Source organism: Cetorhinus maximus, chromosome 4, assembly GCF_964194155.1.
Source record: "Cetorhinus maximus chromosome 4, sCetMax3.hap1.1, whole genome shotgun sequence".
In the NCBI taxonomy this organism is placed as follows: domain Eukaryota; kingdom Metazoa; phylum Chordata; class Chondrichthyes; order Lamniformes; family Cetorhinidae; genus Cetorhinus; species Cetorhinus maximus.
In genome coordinates, this window is record NC_135882.1 from 67,800,046 (window position 1) to 67,819,785 (window position 19,740).

General features: G+C 43.2%; 1 protein-coding gene across 4 annotated transcripts in view; it reads right to left on the reverse strand.

The window, feature by feature from the left end:
* LOC144679671 (uncharacterized) overlaps positions 1 to 19,740 on the reverse strand; it is a 665,324-nt gene that overhangs the window by 148,653 nt on the left and 496,931 nt on the right. The window lies entirely within an intron of this gene.

The following is a 19,740-nucleotide window of genomic DNA, read 5'->3' on the forward strand; positions in this document are numbered from 1 at the left end:
TATAAAGCAACAGTGGGATTTTTTCTTTTAAAAATGAATTACAAAAGGTACAGAATAAAAATATTACATTAAGAATTCAGGACACTACTAGTAGGGATGTCATGGATGAATAAAGAGGTTAGAGGCCAATTAAAATTGGAGAAAAGGGCCTATGAAGACGATAAGAATAGTAATGAAAAACTAAAGAATGTGAGACTGTAAGAGAGGCTTATGTAAGAACAGTGGTGAGTATTTCTAGTCTTTAAAGTAAAAGTAAGGTCTTTAGTTTGTGTTTAGGTCTCTAGCCTTTTTTCTGTATTTATCTTAAAAATAGTTTAAGTATAAGATCAATACTGGTGTAAAAAATTTAATTACAATAAACTATAAAGAGTGGGGTTTCTTCAAGTGTAAACAGCAGGGAAACTAGAGTAATGAATTAATAAATTAAATAAAGTACAATAGTGATAGCAGGATGGATGATATTTTGCTGCTGCAGCACATGGGAGCTGCTGGACACCAAGGTGATCCAGAGTGAACACATCTGTAGTAAGTGTTTGCAGCTCGAGGAACTTCAAATCCAAGTTGAGGAGCTAGAGTCCGAGCTGCAGAAACTGCACCACATCAGGGAGGGGGAAAGTTACCTGGACACTTGGCTCTAGGAGATGGTCACGCTTGGGTCTGTGATCAGGGACAGGAGAGTGTGACTGCAGGTGAGGCAGGTATGGGGACCCAAGGGGTAGTGTTTAAGGAGCCTCGGCCCCTGCAATTGTCCACCAGTTACGAGGTTCTTGCAAGCTGTGTGGACGAGGGTGGGGACTGCAGGGAGGATGAGCGAATTGACCATGGCAGCATGGTACAGTGAGCCAATCAAGTGCGGGGGGAAGAAATAGGAATGTAGGGCACAGTATAATTAGGGGGATAGATACTGTTCTCTGCAGCCATGAACATGAGTCCCGAAGGCTATGTTGCTTGCCCGGTACCAGGGTGAAGAAAATCTCCTCAGGACTGGAGAGGAACTTGGAGTGGGAGGGAAGGGATCCAGTTGTCTTTGTCCACAAGGGTGCCATCAACATTGATAAGAGCAGAAAGGAGGCTCTGCTGAAAGAATTTGAACAGTTAGGAGCTAAATTAAAAAGCATAACCTTCAAGATAATAATCTTGGGATTACTACCTGAGCCACGGGCAAACTGGCATAGGGTAGATAAAGTCCAGGAGTTAAATGTGTGGCTCAAAGATTGGTGTGGGAGGAATAGGTTTCAGTTCATGGGGCACTGGCACCAGTACTAGTGTAGATGGGAGCTGTTCTGGTGCGACAGGCTTCATTTGGACCGTGCTAGGACCAGTGTCCTGGTGAATCAAATAACTCGGGCTGTAGAGAGGGCTTTAAACTAAATGGGGTGGGTGAGGGGGGATGGGGAGGATTCTAGAGAGGGGGATATGTAGGCTTACAAAGAAAAAGGATATGGCAGCATTGCAGGGCAGCTATTTAGGTCATGATACCCAGAGGGTGACAGGAAGGGATAGAGAAAAAAAGCAAAATTAATGGCTCTTTACTTAAATGCACATAGTATTCGGAACAAAATAAATGAATTAACGGCACAAATATAGGTTAATGGGTATAACCTTATAGCCATTACAGGGACATTGTTATGAGGAGATTGAAGCTGGGAACTAAATAGTCAGTGGTACGTGACTAACAGAAAGGACAGGCAGGGAGGTGGGGTAGCATTGTTAGTACGAGTTGGAATAAGTACGATGGTAAGAAATGATCTTGGATCAGAAGATGTAGAATCTATATGGGTGGAGGTAAGAAATAACAAGGAGAAGACAACATTGGTGGGAGTAGTCTATAGGCCCCGTAACAGTAGCTATACTGTAGGATAGAGAATAAATCAGGAGATAATGATGGCATCTAAAAAAGGCAGTACATTAATCATGGGTGCGCTTAATCTTCATGTAGATTGGGAAAATCAAATTGGCAGAGGTAGCTACGAGCAAGAATTCACAGGCCAGAATTTTCCCGTTGGCGATTTGAGGGCGGGGCCCGCTCGCCGACGGGAAAATGTCGCGGAATGACGTCGGGAGGAACCGACGTCATCCCGGTCCCTCTAAATTTTTAGGAAGGCGGGCGGACAGCGAAATCAGCTGTCCGCCCGCCGACCTGTCAATGACCAATTAAAGCCATTGACAGGTTAATTAAGATCATTAAAGACCTGCCCGCCTAACCTTAAGGTTGACAGGCAGACCAGGAGCCCCAGCAGGCTCCTGATAATACATGAAACCTCATCCACTGTCGGGATGAGGTTTCATGTCCGTTTTTAAAAAGTTTAGTAAAGTTTATGTGGTTTTTATTAACATGTCCCATCTCGTGTGACATTGTCACATGAGGGGGACATGGTAATAATATTTTTATTTTTCTATTTTTTAACTTTTGTGCACTGTCACTAATCTCCCTGAGACAGCACTTAGTCTCAGGGAGCAGTGCGCTCTTTTGCAGCTGGGGATTCCCTCCCCCCCCCCCCCGACCCCAGCACAGGAAGCGCATAGCTCTTCTTGTCAGGCAGGCCGCTGGGCCTTAATTGGCCCGCCCACTCAAAATGGCGGCGGGCCCCATTTCAGCAGCGGGGGTCGGCTGTCTGCCCATCACCGAGCCGGTGGGGCCCGCGCACCCACCAAGGGCAAAATTCTGCCCATAGAGTGTATTCGGGACAGTTTCCTTGAATAATATGTTGTGGATCCAAGCAAGGATCAGACTATTTTGGATCTGGTAATGTGTAAAGAGACAGATTTAATAAATGATCTCAGAGTAAAAGATCCCCTAGCAAACAGTGACCATAATAAAGTAGAATTTAGTATTCAGTTTGAGAGTGAGAAACTTGGGTCAGAAACAACTGTGCTAAACTTAAATAAGGGTAATTACAAAGGAATGAGTGCAGAGTTGGCGGGAGTGGACTGGGAAAGGAGTTTAGCAGAAAAGACGGTTGATGAACAATGGCAGACATTTAAGAAAATAGTTCATGATTCACAACAAAGATATATCCCAGTAAGGAATAAGGATTCTAGGAAGGGGATAAATCAACCATGGTTAACCAAGGAAGTTAAGGATAGTATCAAATTGAAAGAAAAAACATACAATGTGGCAAAGAATAGTGGTAAGCCAGAGGATTGGGAAAGTTTTAAAAAACCAACAAAAGATGAACAAAAATCAATAAAGAGGGAGAAAATAAACTTTGAGGGTAAACTAGCAAGTAATATAAAAACAGACCGTAAGAACTTCTTTAAATATATAAAAAAGGAGAGAGAGGCCAAAGTAAACATAGGCTGCTTAGAGAATGAGGCTGGAGAAATAATAATGGGGAACCAGGAAATGGCAGTTGAGTTGAACACATACTTTGCATCAGTCTTCATGGCAGAAGACACTAATAGCATTCCAAACATATTAAATAATCAAGGTGCAAAAGGGGGGGAGGGATTAAATAAAATAACTATCGCAAGAGAGAAAGTACTCGGGAAACTAATGGAGCTAAAGGCTGATAAGTCTCCTGGACCTGATGGGTTGCATCCTAGGATATTAAAGGAAGTAGCTACAGATATAGTGGATGCACTGGTGGTAATTTTACAAGAATCCTTAGATTCTGGAAAAGTCCCAAAGGATTGGAAAAACGCCAATGTAACACCATTATTCAAAAAGGGAGATAAAAAACAGGTAACTATAGGCTAGTTAGCTTAACATCTGTCATTGGGAAAATGTTAGAGTCTATTATAATGGATGTAATAGCAAAGCATTTAGAAATACATAATCTAATCAAGCAGAGTCGGCATGGCTTCATGAAGGAGAAATCATGCCTGACAAATTTGTTAGAACTCTTTGAGGAGAACAAGCAGGATAGATAAGGGGGAACCAGTAAATGTAATATATTTGGATTCCCAAAGACATTCGATAAGGTACCACACATAAGGCCACTTAATAAGATAAGAGCCCATGGTGTTGGGAGTAGTATATTAGCATGGGTAGAGGATTGGCTAACTAATAGAAGACAGAGAGTTGGGATAAGGGGGACATTTTCAGGATGGCAACCTGTAACTAGTGGAGTGCCGCAGGGATCAGTGCTGGGGCCACAATTATTTACAATATATATTACTAACTTGGATGAGGGAAGTCAATGTACTATCACCAAGTTTGCGGATGACACAAAAATATGTGGGAAGGCAAGTGGTGAAGATGACACAAAGAGTCTGCAGAGGGATATAGACAGGTTAAGTGAGTGGGCAAAAATGTGGCAGATGGAATATAATGTGGGAAAATGTGCGGTTATGCATTTTGGCAGGAAGAATAGATGAGCTGAATATTATTTAAATGGAGAAAGACTGCAGAAGGCTGCAGCACAAAGGGATTTGGGGGTCCTCGTGCATGAATCACAAGAAGTTAGTATACAAGTTCAGCAGGTAATAGGGAAGGCAAATGGAATTTTAGCCTCTGTTTCAAAGTGAATGGAGTATAAAAATAGGGAAGTCTTCCTCAAAGTATACAAGGCCCTAGTTAGACCATGCCTAGAATACTGTGAACAGTTTTGGTCCCCTTATCTAAGGGAAGATATACTGGCATTGGAGGCAGTCCAGAGAAGGTTCACTAGGTTGGTCCTGGGGATGGAAGCATTTTCTTATGAGGAGAGGTTGAGTAGTTTGGGCCTGTACTCATTGAGTTTAGAAGAATGAGAGGCAACCTTATTGAATCATTCAAGGTTCTTAGAGGGCTTGACAGGTGATGCTGAGAGGTTGTTTCCCCTTGTGGGAGAGTCTAGGACCAGAGGGCATAATCACAGAGTAAGGGGTCACCCATTTAAGACAGGGATGCAGAGGAATATCTTCTCTCAGAGGGTAATGAATCTGTATAATTCTTTATCGCAGAGGGCTGTAGAGGCTGGGTCGTCAAGTATATTCAAGACTGAGATAGACAGATTTTTAATCAGTAAGGGAATCAAGGGTTATGGGGAAAAGGCAGGAAAGTGGAATTGAGGATTATCAGATCAGCCATGAGCAGATTCGATGGGCCAAATGGCCTACTTCTGCTCCTACATCTTATGGTCTTATGGACATGCAAAGGAGGCAATTATGTGTTTCTTTTCTTTGCATCTCAGGGACGTATCAAAGCCAAAGTTCCTCAAACTTCCTCTGAGGACGTGAGTGTCAATGTCTCAGATGGCGATGCACCACATCTTCCATGCTTGAAGCACCAGTGCACATACAATCACCTCAGTGAGTAGACGTTCATGATTTTGCTCAGTGACACATTCCGGTGAGCACCTCACAGGAATGCAGAAGGATTTGACAGAGGTTGTAAAAGCTGCAGCCCTGACAGTCAGAGGACTGTTGAAGGCCAGGCGATGTGGCACCCCAGGCTGATGACGGGCCTCTGGTCAGTCACAGAGTTCCAGAGACAAACAGGGGAGAATCTGACAGAGTTGCCTGAGGCTTTGGGCAGATATGTGTGGGCAATGGAGGAGTTCATCAGCCCATGACCTCTACCGTGTCTCAGGAAATGAGTGCATTGTTCATCAATGGAGTGGTTGGCAACTTTTGTGGAGATGCAGATCCAGGAGACCATTCAGAGGATTCTTGGTGCTAGCGCTAACCTGCAGACCATCGACTTCACTGTCTCCATGGCCTCACTGCAGCAGTGGGTGAGCAAGAGATTGACGGTGCCCCTGGACGTGTCTCCGGGTGCATCTCCACCTACAGGAAGCTGGAAGGTGCCATCGTGCACAGAGATGCCCAAGGAGCTGCAGTCTGCCACACTTTAGGGTTCCTCTCAAGGCACAGTGTGGCTTGACAGGAGCTCCCTTGCCCCTCTGCCAGTGATCCAAACTCCTCTAGTGCTAGCTGCCACAGAGGAGCTTTCTGCGCTGCTGCAAGAGTCCCTCAGCGTCCATGGGTCCTCCAGGCCTGGGGTACCTGAAGATGTCTACCACAGTCATCAAAGGCCACAGGACATGGAGATCCGCAGCCCGCCTCCAACAAAACTGCAGATATCAGAGACACACCTTGTCACAGCACAAGGAAACTATTCAAAAAGGTCACATAGACATACCAGAGTAGCATGGGTGTTTATGTCATTCCTTCATGAGTCGGTTGTTTGTGTGCGATTAAGGTGTTAGTGCATTCAATACTGTGTGCTCTATTCATTGATAGCTTATTAATTATGGCATCAGAAAATGCTTGGATCCCCATGGATATATGTGCAAGGGGCCTAGATATATATTTCTTTCTCAGATGAATGGAGCAGCTCATAAAGAAGGCCTATCTGGTGTAATTGTTGAGATATGTGGCCTGATATGCAGCCTGGGGATTGGGTACCCATCAGGAGAGATGAGGATGCTAGAGATGTATGTGGTTCAAGTTTTCTCAGGCCTGCCTGGCGTCAATCTCCATTCTTGTGACCTCGGCAGTGGTCAGATGTTGTTGTCCTCCTTTCAGTTTAGCTTTCTCTACACCATCATCCTCTTCAGATGAGGCTTATGTCTCCTCAGCATCCTCTGGGTTCAAGTACTCTCCCCTTTGCAGCATCAGGTTGTGCAGCGTGCAACATATGATGATCCGTGAAAACATTCCAGGACTTGCCAAGACAACAGAAGTGCATCTTCAGTATATCTATGGTTTTCTCTATTTTGGCCTTTGCGGCATCTTGACTGGTATTGTATCTCTCCTCAGCCTTACTGCGAGTGTTCTTGAATGGCATCATCACGCAGATCTGGACAGGACAGTCCCTATCGCTGGGGATCTATCCGTTTAGTTGCTGAGGGGTTGAACAAATGTGGCACATTTGAGCAGAACATTGACGTCGTGGCTGCTTTCTGGAAATCTTGCACAAACCTGCATAACACGCTTCCTGGAGGAAGTTATGTGAAAATAAGTCCTTTCTATTTATGGAGGCCATGAGCTGATCAGATGGTGTTTTTGTGGCCAAATCAGTACAGTTGATGCCTCCCTGGAAAACTGGCTATGGCAGCGAATCCTATGGACTTCTCAGCCTGGCTATCATGGTCTGTTCAGTATCTGATGAAGTCACCTGTCCTCTTAAATAGCACATTGATGACCTTCTTGATTCAGCAGTGAGTTACTGCCTGACAAATCCCCCACATGTTCCCCTCCAAGGTAAGCATCATCCTGACTTGGAACTATACCACTGTTCCCTCACTGTCACGAGGTGAAAATCCTGGAACTTCCTCCCTAACAGCAGCTACACCACATGGACTGCAGTGATAAGGCGCTCACCACCACCTTTTCAAGGACAATTAGGGACAGGCAACAAATGTTGACCTAGCCAGTGATGCCCAGATCCTATGAAAGAACAACTGAAAAAAAACAACCTTTGCTAATTGATAGAACTAGAGGTGTTGACCCACTCCGGCTGCTCAGCTCCTAAGTATACACTGCTTCTTGAAGAGTAAAACTGTGAAGCTCCTCAGAGCTGCCTCTCTCTTCCCAACAGATTTTTGATTAATTTTCTCCTTTGTCCTGAACCTCACTTTCATGGGAGTCAGATCGACTTTTGCAGTGTGTGTTAAAGAAGCCGACTCAAAACCACCAGCTTGCAACAGTCGGGTTTCTGAAGGCACAAAAGATCCATGTGCCTCCTATTGAATTCCCAAGACTTCATCTAATTTGGGTGAGAGACATGCAACCTCAACAACTTGTCAATTGTCTTAATGACTGTTGTTTGCGGACGGCTTTGTGGCGTCACAAACTTCCCACCATACGCTTGATTAGAAACTGGTCTCTCGCTGCCAGGACTCTGACACAAGTTCTTCCACGTTATTCTCCAGCCATGCCCGCCATGTCCAGCAGTCTTCATTAAATTCTGCCCAATGTGTGCCAGAGAACTGGAGAGTGGACTATTTTTTAAAAATGAAGACAAGAGATAATCCATGTAATTTCAGGTCAGTTAGTTTAAACCTGTGATGGCAAAAATTTTAGAATCATTAATGAAGGATAAAATTGCCATTTATCTAGATAAAGAGAAAGAAAGTAGATGTAGCCAGCATGCATTTGAAAGAGACAATCACGTGTGACAATCTCAGAGTTCTTTGAGGAAGCAACAGATTTTGTAGACAGGGGAAAAGCAGTGGATGTAGTATAAATTGACTTTCCTTTTGCAACATACAATACTGGACATTGTTAAAGGCTATGGTTTTAGGGGAGAGGATAGCAAACTGGATTGAACATTGGTTAGAATGGAGAAAAAAAAAGTAGAAAGTAATAGCAATTTATCACAGTGGTTGAAAGAGGGTAGTGGTGTCCCACAGGGGCTCATTCTGGAGCCAATTCCAGTCACTGTGTATGCCAATGATGAGGATATAGCCCTAGGCGGAGTGGTGTTGAAATGCGTAGATTAAAAATAACTGGTATATTCTGCAATAAGACCATAAGACATAGGAACAGAAGTAGGCCATTCAGCCCATTGAGTCTGCTCCGCCATTCAATGAGATCAAGGCTGATCTGATAATCCCCAATTGCACTTTCCTGCTTTTTCCCCATAACCATTGATTCTCTTACTGATTAAAATCTGTCTTTCTCAGCCTTGACTATACTTAACAACCCAGCCTCTACTGCCCTCTGTGGTAAAGAATTCCACAATTGGCTACCCTCTGAGAGAAGAAATTCCCCCTTAACTCTGTTATAAATGGGCGCCCCCTTACTCTGAGATTATGCCCTCTGGTCTTAGACTCTCCCACAAGGGGAAACAACCTCTCAGCATCTACCCTGTCAAGCCCCCTAAGAATTTTATATGTTTCAATAAGGTTGACTCTCATTCTTCTAAACTGCGATGAGTACAGGCCCAACTGACTCAACCTCTCCTCATAAGAAAATGCCTCCATCCCCAGGATCTACCTAGTGAACCTTCTCTGGACCACCTCCAATGCCACTATATATTTCCTTAGATAAGGGGGTCAAAACTGTTCACAGTATTCTAGGTGTGGTCTAACTAGTGCCTTGTATAGTTTTATCAAGACTTCCCTATTTTCACACTCCATTCCCTTTGAAATAAAGGCCAACATTCCATTTGCCTTACCTACTACCTGCTGAACTTGTATGCTAACTTTTTGTGATTCATGCACGAGGACCCCCAAATCCCTTTGTGCTGCAGCTTTCTTCAGTCTTTCTCCATTTAAATAATATTCAGCTCATTTATTCTTCCTGCCAAAGTGCATAATCTCACATTTTCCCACATTATATTCCATCTGCCATATTTTTGCCCACTCACTTAACCTGTCTACATCCCTCTGTAGACTCTGTGTCATCCTCACCACTTGCCTTCCCGCCTATTTTTGTGTCATCTGCAAACTTGGCGATAGTACATTCATTTCCTTCATTCAAGTCATTAATATATAATATTAATATATTGTAAATAACTGTGGCCCTGGCACTTATCCCTGTGGCACTCCACTAATCACAGGTAGCCATCCTGAAAATACCCCCCGTATCCCAACTATTAGTCATCTATTAGTTAGCCAGTCCTCTATCCATGCTAATAAACTACTGCCAACACCATGGGCTCTTATCTTATTAAGTAGCCTTATGTGTGGTACCTTATTGAACGCCTTTTGGAAATCCAAATATATTACATCTACTGGTTCCCCCTTATCTATCCTGTTTGTTACCTCCTCAAATAATTCTAATAAATCTGTTAGGCATGATTTCCCCTTCATGAAGCCATGTGAACTGTGCTTGATTATATTATGCATTTCTAAATACTCTTCTATTACATCCTTTATTATAGACTCCAACATTTTCCCAATGACAGATGTTAAGTTAACTGGATATTTCACCTCTTTTCTATTTTTCCTTAATTCTGTTGAAATGTTAACTGTGTTCCTCTCCGTAGATGCTGTCAGACCTGCTGAGTTTTTCCAGGTATTTTTATTTTTGTTTTGGATTTCCAGCATCCGCAGTTTTTTGCTTTTATCTTAGTGGCCTATATTTTACCTGTTTATTGTCTCCCTCCCTTTTTGAATAAGGATGTTACATTGGCAGTTTTCCAATCCTCTGGGACTTTTCCAGAATCTAAGGATTCTTGTAAGATTACTACCAGTGCATCCATTATCTCTGCAGCTACTTCCTTTAATGTCCTAGGATGCAACCCATCAGGTCCAGGAGAGTTATCAGCCTTTAGCCCCATTAGTTTCCCTAGTACTTTTTCTCTAGTGATAGTTATTATATTTATTTCCTCCCCTGCTTTTGCCCCGTGATTATTTAGTATTTTTGGTATGCTATTAGTATTGTCTACCGTGAAGACTGATGTAAAGTATTTATTCAATTCCTCTGCCATTTCCTGGTTTCCCATTACTATTTTCCCACCCTCATTCTCGAAGGGGTCTATATTGACTATGGCTTCTCTCTTCCTTTTTATATATTTAAAGAAGCTCTTACTGTCTGATTTTATATTACTTTCTAGTTTACCCTCCAAGTTTATTTTTTCCCTCTTTATTTTTTTTGGTCATCTTCTGTTGGTTTTTAAAACTTTCCCAATCCCCTGGCTTACCACTAATCTTTGCCACTGTATGCTTTTTCTTTCATTTTGCATCTACCATGGATATAGTGTGCTCACCTCTAAGAATGGGTTAGCTGGGCCCTCACTGGAAGAGATCATAATAACATACTCTCCAGCTTTGGTGGAAGCTCAAATGGCAACCAATCAGACTCTGGGCTCCACAGTGAACAGATGGTGGATCGATTGGATATAGGCTTTGAAGAGTATGGTCACCTTATGTAATATGTTTTCCTGAGATCAGCGGAGGTAATGAGGCCCAGTCCTAAGAGAGTGACAATGACATAATGGGGGTAGCACATTCATCCCTCCACAACCAATACCCACTCACCACTCGCAAGCCAATGGAGTTGTAGTAGCCTGTGTCCTGTCTCTCTCAGGCTTGGACACCCATAAGTCACTAGCCATGAGTATCTCCAGGGCCACCATAGGATGAACAGCAACTTTCCATTAGCTCTGATTAGTAGGAGCAACATAATTAATAAACATTTGAAGAAAACTACTATGGGTTGATTACCAGATGAGAAATGAAGGGATGGAATTTATTATGTATGACATATATAATTTTACCTTATTTGGCACTACGGTTTACAGTGTGGTTTAATAGCAGTTCCTGAGTTTGGATTGAACTCCAGCTTCATAGATTGGGGCCAAGTAGTGTCTTTAAGTGTTGCAATCTGTGGACTGAATTTTTGGAGCCCCCCTCAAGTTGGAAATGGAGGTGGGTAGGAACTGAAAATACTGGATTTGGGTGGGTGCCAATTTCATGGTGCTGATCCTGGCACCGGCAGTTATCACTAGTGCAATAGGAGGGAGCGACAGGAATCTTGCTCCCCTCCTAACTGAGTGCAAATAAACGTTAAAAAATCTCTTTTAGAGCTTGTTAGGTGCTGAAGTTCAATTTGTAAAGTGGCAGACAGTTTACCCGTGCCTTCAGAAATTGATGAGCTGAAGGCAGGCAAGTATAGAGCAAGGGGTCAGTCATATCTGTCCCAGGCATCACCCTGACCGCATTAGAGGGTCAGGGATGCAAAGGGGGGTTGGGCATTTGGTAATGAGGTGCCCTAGGCACTGCAATGGTGGCAGGGAGAGTGGGCACTCAGTGGCCCCTGGAAACATGGGAGCAAAAGAGCAGGAGGCAAGGCTGCAAAGGACAATGGGGCTGCCACTTGACAAGAAGGAAAGCAGTGCTAATGGGGGCATAACTGTCAGATTTTGGGTCTCATGGCAATAAGAGATAACAACCTCTGCAAGAACGGCAGAATCTAAACCAACAGAGCAGGCCAGAGGTTGGGATTTCTGTGGCGAGTAACACAGCTCCTGGCTCCTCAAAGCCTGTTCACCACTGAAGCAATTGTAAGGAAAACCTTTCATACGGTTATGGGGACCATGTGATTGCATATTCAAATCAGCCCTAAGCACGGGTAACCTTAAGGGCGGAGCTTTCTAGCCTTGGTTCCGGTACAAGCATGTAGCTTCATCAGGAGCTCTGTAAGTAAAGCTTACTGTTTGTTACAAGAAACTTGACCAAGTTTATTACAATTGGTGACGAGGATACATAGCTCCAACACTGCACCTCACCACTTAGATGTGAGTATTTCAATTTTTAAGGGAAGAAAGAAAAGTGTACTCGCCAGTCATGCCACTCTTTGGCAGAAGTTACGTGTACAGCTCATCCTTCGAGGACTGGAGTCAGTACATAGGGCACTGAGGTTTCTCCTTTGTGGTGAACGAAGTTACGGCGGGGGAGAAACAGAAGGCAATTTTTCTAAATGTCTGCAGGAACAAAACGTATAACCGAATCTGTAGCTTGACGGCCCCGAAAGTGCCAAATTCCAGATCCTTCAACGAGCTAGTAGACCTCGTGAAAGCACATTTTCAGCCTAAACCATCAGTGATTATGCAAAGATTTAAGTCCAACTCTGGAGTCAGGGCCCCCTGTGAGTCAATTGCAATGCACATCACCAAGTTAAAACAATGAATGGAGCACTGTGACTTCGGTGATACTTTAAATGACATGTTGCGAGATCGTTTGGTTTGCGGCATACACGATGACGCCATTCAGCGCCGTTTACTTGCAGCAGCTAATGTAGACCTGAAGCACGCCATGGAAATAGCGCTAGCAATGGAGAGTGCTGAGAGGGATTCACAGGTTTTGCAGACTGTGCAACATAGCGCTATTCTTCAGTTAGGGCGGCAGCCTGCCGCTGGTCATAGCACAAAATCCAAAAACCAGAGAGGCAACCATGAAGCGGGAAGTGGCAACCACCCACACAAACAAAAAGAAATACTGCAACAGCTCACTAGTAATTCAGAAATAAAAGTGTTACCGATGTGGGGTAATCATGTACCAGAAACCTGCAGATTTAAAGAGGCAGAATGCCACTACCGTCACAAAAAAGGGCATGTTATAAAACAGTGCAGGGCAAAATCAAGACAGCTATTCATACAGCAGGCTAAGTTGAATGAAGTGCACAATATAATGAACCAGAAGCTGCTGCTACTGATATCTATTCCCAATACAATCTCAAGGCCAGGAAAACCAATCACCGTAACCCTTCAAGTAAATGGGAAGCCTCTAATCATGGAGGTTGACACAGGAGCATCAACCATGGTGGTGGGAGAACACATCTTTACATACCTCAGCAAGAGTATACCCCTTCTCCTGACTCTGTATCCAAAGTGACTAAGCTCACTTGACATGACCTTGGCTTTTGACAGCTTATGATTAACTTAATGTATGACTAGAGTCATTCGGACTCAAAACGTTAACTGTGTTCCTCTCCGCAGATGCTGTCAGACCTGCTGAGTTTTTCCAGGTATTTTTGTTTTTGTTTTGGATTTCCAGCATCCGCAGTTTTTTGCTTTTATCTCAGTGAAAAATAGCGGGAATGGACAAGTAATGTTAAAAAGACAAGCCTTAAGTCTTTGTGCCTTAGCGTGAGGAGCATTTGCAATAAAGTGGATGAATTAACCGCGCAAATAGATGTAAACAGGTATGATATAGTCGGGATTACGGAGAAATGGCTGCAGGGTGACCAGGGATGGGAACTGAACATCCAGGGGTATGCAGTATTTAGGAAGGACAGACAAAACGGAAAAGGTGGTGGAGTTGCATTGTTGGTTAAAGAGGAAATTAACACAATAGTGAGGAAAGATATTAGCTCCGATGGTGTGGAATCTGTATGGGTGGAGCTGAGAAACATTAAGTGACAAAAAACATTAATGGGGGTTGTATATAGATCCCCAAACTGTAGTGGTGATGTTGGGAATGGCATTAAACAGGAAATTAGAGACACATGCAATAAAGGAACATTTGTAATTATGGGTGACTTCAATCTGCATATAGATTGGGGAAATCAAATTAGTAACAATACTGTAGAGGAGGAATTCCTGGAGTGTATATGGGATGGTTTTCTGGACCAATACGTTGAGGAACCAACTAGAGAACAGGCCATCCTAGACTGGGTGCTGTGTAATGAGAAAGGAATGATTGGCAATATAGTTGCGCGAGGCCCCTTAGGGATGAGCAACCATAATATAATAGAATTCTTCATCAAGATGGAGAGTGACGTAGTTGATTCTGAGACTCGGGTCCTGAATCTTAATAAAGGAAATTACGATAGTATGAGGTGCGAGTTAGCTATGATGGATTGGGAAACGTTACTTAAAGGGATGACGGTGGATAGGCAATGGCAAACATTCAAAGAGCGTATGGGTGAACTGAACAATTGTTTATTCCTGTGTGGCGTAAAAGTAAAACAGGAAAGGTGCCCAAACCATGGCTTACAAGGGAAATTAGAAATAGTATTAGATGCAAGGAAGAAGCATACAAATTGGCCAGAAAAAGCAACAGACCTGAGGATTGGGAGCACTTTAGAATTCAGCAAAGGAGAACCAAGGGATTGATTAAGAAGGGGAAAATAGAGTATGAGTGTAAGCTTGCGGGGAACATAAAAACTGACTGTAAAAGTTTCTATAGGTATGCGAAGAGAAAAAGGTTGGGGAAGACAAATGTAGGTCCCTTACAGTCAGAAACAGGGGAATTTATAATGGGAACAAAGAAATGGCTGACCAACTAAATACATACTTTGGTTCTGTCTTCACAAAGGAGGACACAAATAACATACCAGAAATGTTGGGGAACACAGGGTTTAGTGAGAGGGAGGAACTGAAAGAAATCAGTATTAGTAGGGAAATGGTGTTGGGGAAATTGATGGAATTGAAGGCTGATAAATCCCCAGGGCCTGATAATCTACATCCCAGAGTACTTAAGGAAGTGGCCCTAGAAATAGTGGATGCATTGGTGGTCATCTTCTGAGATTCTATAGACTCTGGAACATTTCCTACAGATTGGAGGGTAGCTAATGTAACCCAGTATTTAAAAAGGGAGGTAGAGAGAAAACGGGGAATTATAGACCAGTCAGACTGACGTTGGTAGTGGGGAAAATTTTCGAGTCCATTATAAAAGATTTAATAGCTGAGCACTTGGAAAACAATGGCAGAATCAGACAGAGTCAGCATGGATTTACGAAACGGAAATCATGCTTGACAAATCTACTGGAATTTTTAGAGAGTGTAACTGGTAGAGTTGATGACGGGGAGCCAGTGGATGTGGTTTATTTGGACTTCCAGAAGGCTTTCAACAAAGTCCCACATAAGAGATTAGCATGTAAAATCAAAGCGCATAGGATTGGGAGTAGTGTACTGAGATGGATAGAAAACTGGTTGGCAGACAGGAAACAAAGAGTAGGAATAAAAGGGTCTTTTTCCGAATGGTAGGCAGTGACTGACTAGTGGGGTACATATTAATGATTTAGATGAGGGAACTAAATGTAATATCTCCAAATTTGCAGATGACACAAAGTTGGGCAGGAGGGTGAGTTGTGAGGAGGTTGCAGAGATGCTTCAGTGTGATTTGGACAAGCTGAGTGAGTGGACAAATGCATGGCAGATGCAGTATAATGTGGATAAATGTGAGGTTATCCATTTTGGTAGCAAAACCAGGAAGGCAATTTATTATCTAAATGGCTATAAATTGAGAGAGGGGAATGTACAATGAGACCTGGGTGTCCTCATACACCAGTCGCTGAAGGTAAGCATACAGCAGGCGGTAAAGAAGGCAAATGGTTTGTTGGCCTTCATAGCGAGAGGATTCAAGTACAGGAGCAGGGATGTCTTGCTGCAATTATACAGGGCCTTGGTGAGACCACACCTGGAATATTGTGTGCAGTTTTGATCTCCTTATCTGAGGAAGGATGTACTTGCTATAGGGGGAGTGCAGCGAAGGTTTACCAGACTAATTCCTGGGATAGCGGGATTGACATATGAGGAGAGCTTGAGTCGGTTAGGATTATGTTCGCTGGAGTTCAGAAGGATGAGGGGGGATCTCATAGAAACCTATAAAATTCTAACAGGACTAGGCAGGGTAGATGCAGGAAGGATGTTCCCGATGGCGGGGGAGTCCAGAACCAGGGGTCACAGTCTGAGGATATGGGGTGGACCATTTAGGACAGATGAAGAGAAATTTCTTCACCCAGAGAGTGGTGAGCCTGTGGAATTCGCTACCACAGTAAGTAGTTGACGCCAAAACATTGTATGTTTTCAAGAAGGAGCTAGATATAGCTCTTGGGGCAAAAGGGATCAAAGGATATGGGGAGAAAGCGGGAGCAGGCTATTGAGTTGCATGATCAGGCATGATCATAATGAATGGCGGAGCAGATTCGAAGGGCCGAATGGCCTACTCCTGCTCCTATTTTCAATGTTCTCTGTTCTAAGTCTGAATATACACTATAACCCATCAAATGAATTAATATTCACTTGTGATGCATCTCCCTACAGAGTGGGAGCGGTCTTGTCACACAAGATGGAGGATGGATCTGAAAGGCCAATAGGATATGTCTCCAGAACCCTCTCTACAGACAAGAAAGGTTACTCACAAATTGAAAAATAAGGCTTATTTGTAATATTTGGAGTAAAGGAGTTCCATCAATATTTGCATGGTCAACACTTCATCATAGTGTCAGATCACTAGCCACTGTTGGGTTTGTTTAGTGAAGATAAAGCAATCCCACCGATAGCCTCTGCTGGAATTCAAAGATGGCCTTCGATTTTATCAGCATATAAGTATACTTTTATGCACCGTCCGGGTGTGCATATAGCAAATGCAGACACCTTCAGTTGTCTTCCTTTGCCAGACAGCATGACACATGCTCCAGTACCTCAAGAAGTTGTACTTCCGTTGAATTTCCTGGACATCTCACCAGTCTGTGCGAAGCAGATAAAGAATTGGACAAACTGGGATCCAATTTTTTTAAGAGTCTGAGAACAGGTATTGCAAGGATGGTCAAATGCACAAGTCTCTGAAGAATTAAAACAATTCTATGCTTGTAAACCTAAACTAAGTTGTCAAGGTGGTATCTTTTTATGGGCACCAAGAGTCATTGTCCCTACACAAGGAAGAGAACCACTATTGACAGAGCTTTATAATGCACATCCAGGCATTTCAAAAACGAAGATGCTCGCACGAAGTTACATCTGGTGACCAGGTATAGACAGTGATATAGAAAACATAGTTAAACACTGTCTCCAGAGTCTGCAACAGCAGAAGTTGCCTATTTCAACTCCACTGCATCTGGGGGAGTGGTATGGTCGACCGTGGGTTAGACTACTTATCGACTATCTAGGTCCATTTTTAGGTACCATGTTTATAGTCATCATTGACGCGCATTCAAAGTGGATGGATGCATACGAAGTGAAATCACCCACATCATGTGCAAGTATTGAAAAGCTGCACCAATGTTTTAGTGCACATGGCCTACCAGAAGTCATTGTTTCGGATAATGGTACTGCTTTCAATAGTACAGAATTCTAGAGATTCATGAACCTAAATGGGATTAAGCATGTCAGAACAGCACTGTATCGTCCTTCATCCAATGGGTTAGCTGAAAGAGCTGTACAAACCTTTAAAACAGGCATGAAGAAATTATCCAAAACAGCCTTAGAAACACGAATTTCAAGATTTCTTCTCAACTACTGCACGACTCCTCATGCAACTATGGGTTCAACACCGTCTGAATTACTAATAAAACGCCGCCTTCATATATGATTGAGTCTAGTGTTCCCTGACTTAATGGGGAAGGTTGGGAAAAACCAGAGTAGTCAGAAAGGGAATCATGATGTTCACAGTAAAGATTGGAAATTTACTGTGTGGGAGACAGTTATTGTGTGGAATTTTGCAACTGGATCGAGATGGGTTCCTGGTCTCTGAAACAGGACCTTTGTCATATCAAGTGGAAGTGGAAAACAGGAGTATTAGGAAACACATGGATCATCTCAAAAGTAGAGAGACACTCCAACAACCAGTTACTCTACCTGAAGTTGAAGTTGAATCTTTGATCCCTGAAGTGTCAGTTCGACAAAGAATAGACATACCTGATGTCTTTGTTGAAGTAAATAATTCTGAACTGCCATTGTCCAAGGATGTCCCTGACTCTGCAGTTCTTGGTCAAGTCAATCCAATGGAAGAATCTCAAGTCATAGAGTGGCGTCTCTCTACCCGAATCTGAAAACCACCTCAAAGGCAAAAGCTACAATGGGAATCATGTGACTGTATAGACGAAGCAGGCTTAAGCATGGGTAATCTTAGGGGCAGAGCTTTCTAGCCTTGGTCTCGGTACAAGCATGTAGCTTCATCAGAAGCTTTGTAAAGAAAGTTTACTGATTCTTAAAAGAAACCTGTCCAGTACGCCAAGTTTATTACAATCATCTACACAAAAAAGTCAGGAATGTAATGGAATACTCTCCAATTACGATGAATGCAGCTCCAACAACACTCAAGAAGCTTGACATTATCCAGGACAAAGTAGCCCGCTTGATTGGCACCCTAACCACCAGCTCACATATTTACTCATTCTGTCACCGGCACGCAGTGGCACCAGTGTTTACCATTTACAACATGCACTGCAGCAACTTGCCAAGCCTCCTTTGAAGGCGCCTTCAAAACCCCTGACCTCTACCACCTAGAAGGACATCAGCAGCAGTAGAGACAGCATCCCTGAGCGAAAACAGTGCGGAGAGAGTGAATAAAGAGCGGCGGAGAGAGACAGGGACTCCGCTATCAGCGCCAGGAGAGAGAGTGAAAACAGCACAGAGAGAAAATGAATAAAGAGTGTGGGAGAGAGACAGAGGCCCCAAACAGCAATTCAAACCAACACTGAAAGAACAAAGAGTGAATGTCACAGACAGCAGCCAGGTGATTGGCTGGTGAGTATTTCAGCTTTTAGCTTTGTTTAAGCAACTGAGTAACTATCACTTGTTGGGTATTATCAAATTAGTAACTTAAGGATAGGGTGACATTAAATAAATAATAAAGATACAACAAAAAAGAGCAAGAGCAAAGCGGCTGCAAAAAAAGCGGAGGTTTACCTGTGAGGGAGCGGAGCGGCTGTATAAAGAGTGGGAGTTTACCTGTGAGGGAGCGGAGCAGCTGTATAAAGAGTGGGAGTGGAGGGGCTGTATAAAGAGTGGCGGTTTACCTGTGAGGGAGCGGATCAGCTGTATAAAGAGTGGGAGTGGAGGGGCTGTATAAAGAGTGGGGGTTTACCTGTGAGGGAGCAGTGCAGCTGTATAAAGAGCAGAGCGGAGTTTACCTGTGATGGAGCCGGTTCTCACCCAGACACTCAGCGGCGCTGGAATTCAAAAGGAGTGACATCAAGACAAGGGAGAGAACTAATTGGTAGGTAGTGGGTAAGTTGTTTTTTCACTTTAAAGCGACATTACAGAAGGTAAGAGTCTCAGCATTCGTTCTTTTTTAAAGAAAAACTAAATTATTTTCTACTTGGCTTAAATTTAAGGAAATAGTCTTTTAATTAAAAACAAACAAAAAATATGGCAAGGGAGCTCAGTCCCATGTGTTGTACACATGTGGGAAATCTTAGACAGTCCTTGTAGTTTAAACTAATTTGGTAGCGAGGTGGGAAACAGAGTGGAGGTACAGTAGGGTGTAATGCACAGCCAAATATAGAAGAGAAACTAAGTCAGTCTGGAAGGCAGAGCAAATATGGCCCTGTTAAGGCACAAGGGAATAATGCAAGGCTGGATTGCATCTATTTTAATGCACGGAGTTTAACAAGCAAGGCAGATAAATTGAGGGTGTTAATTAACACATGGGAATGTGATATTGTTGCTATCACAGAGACATGGTTGAGGGAAGG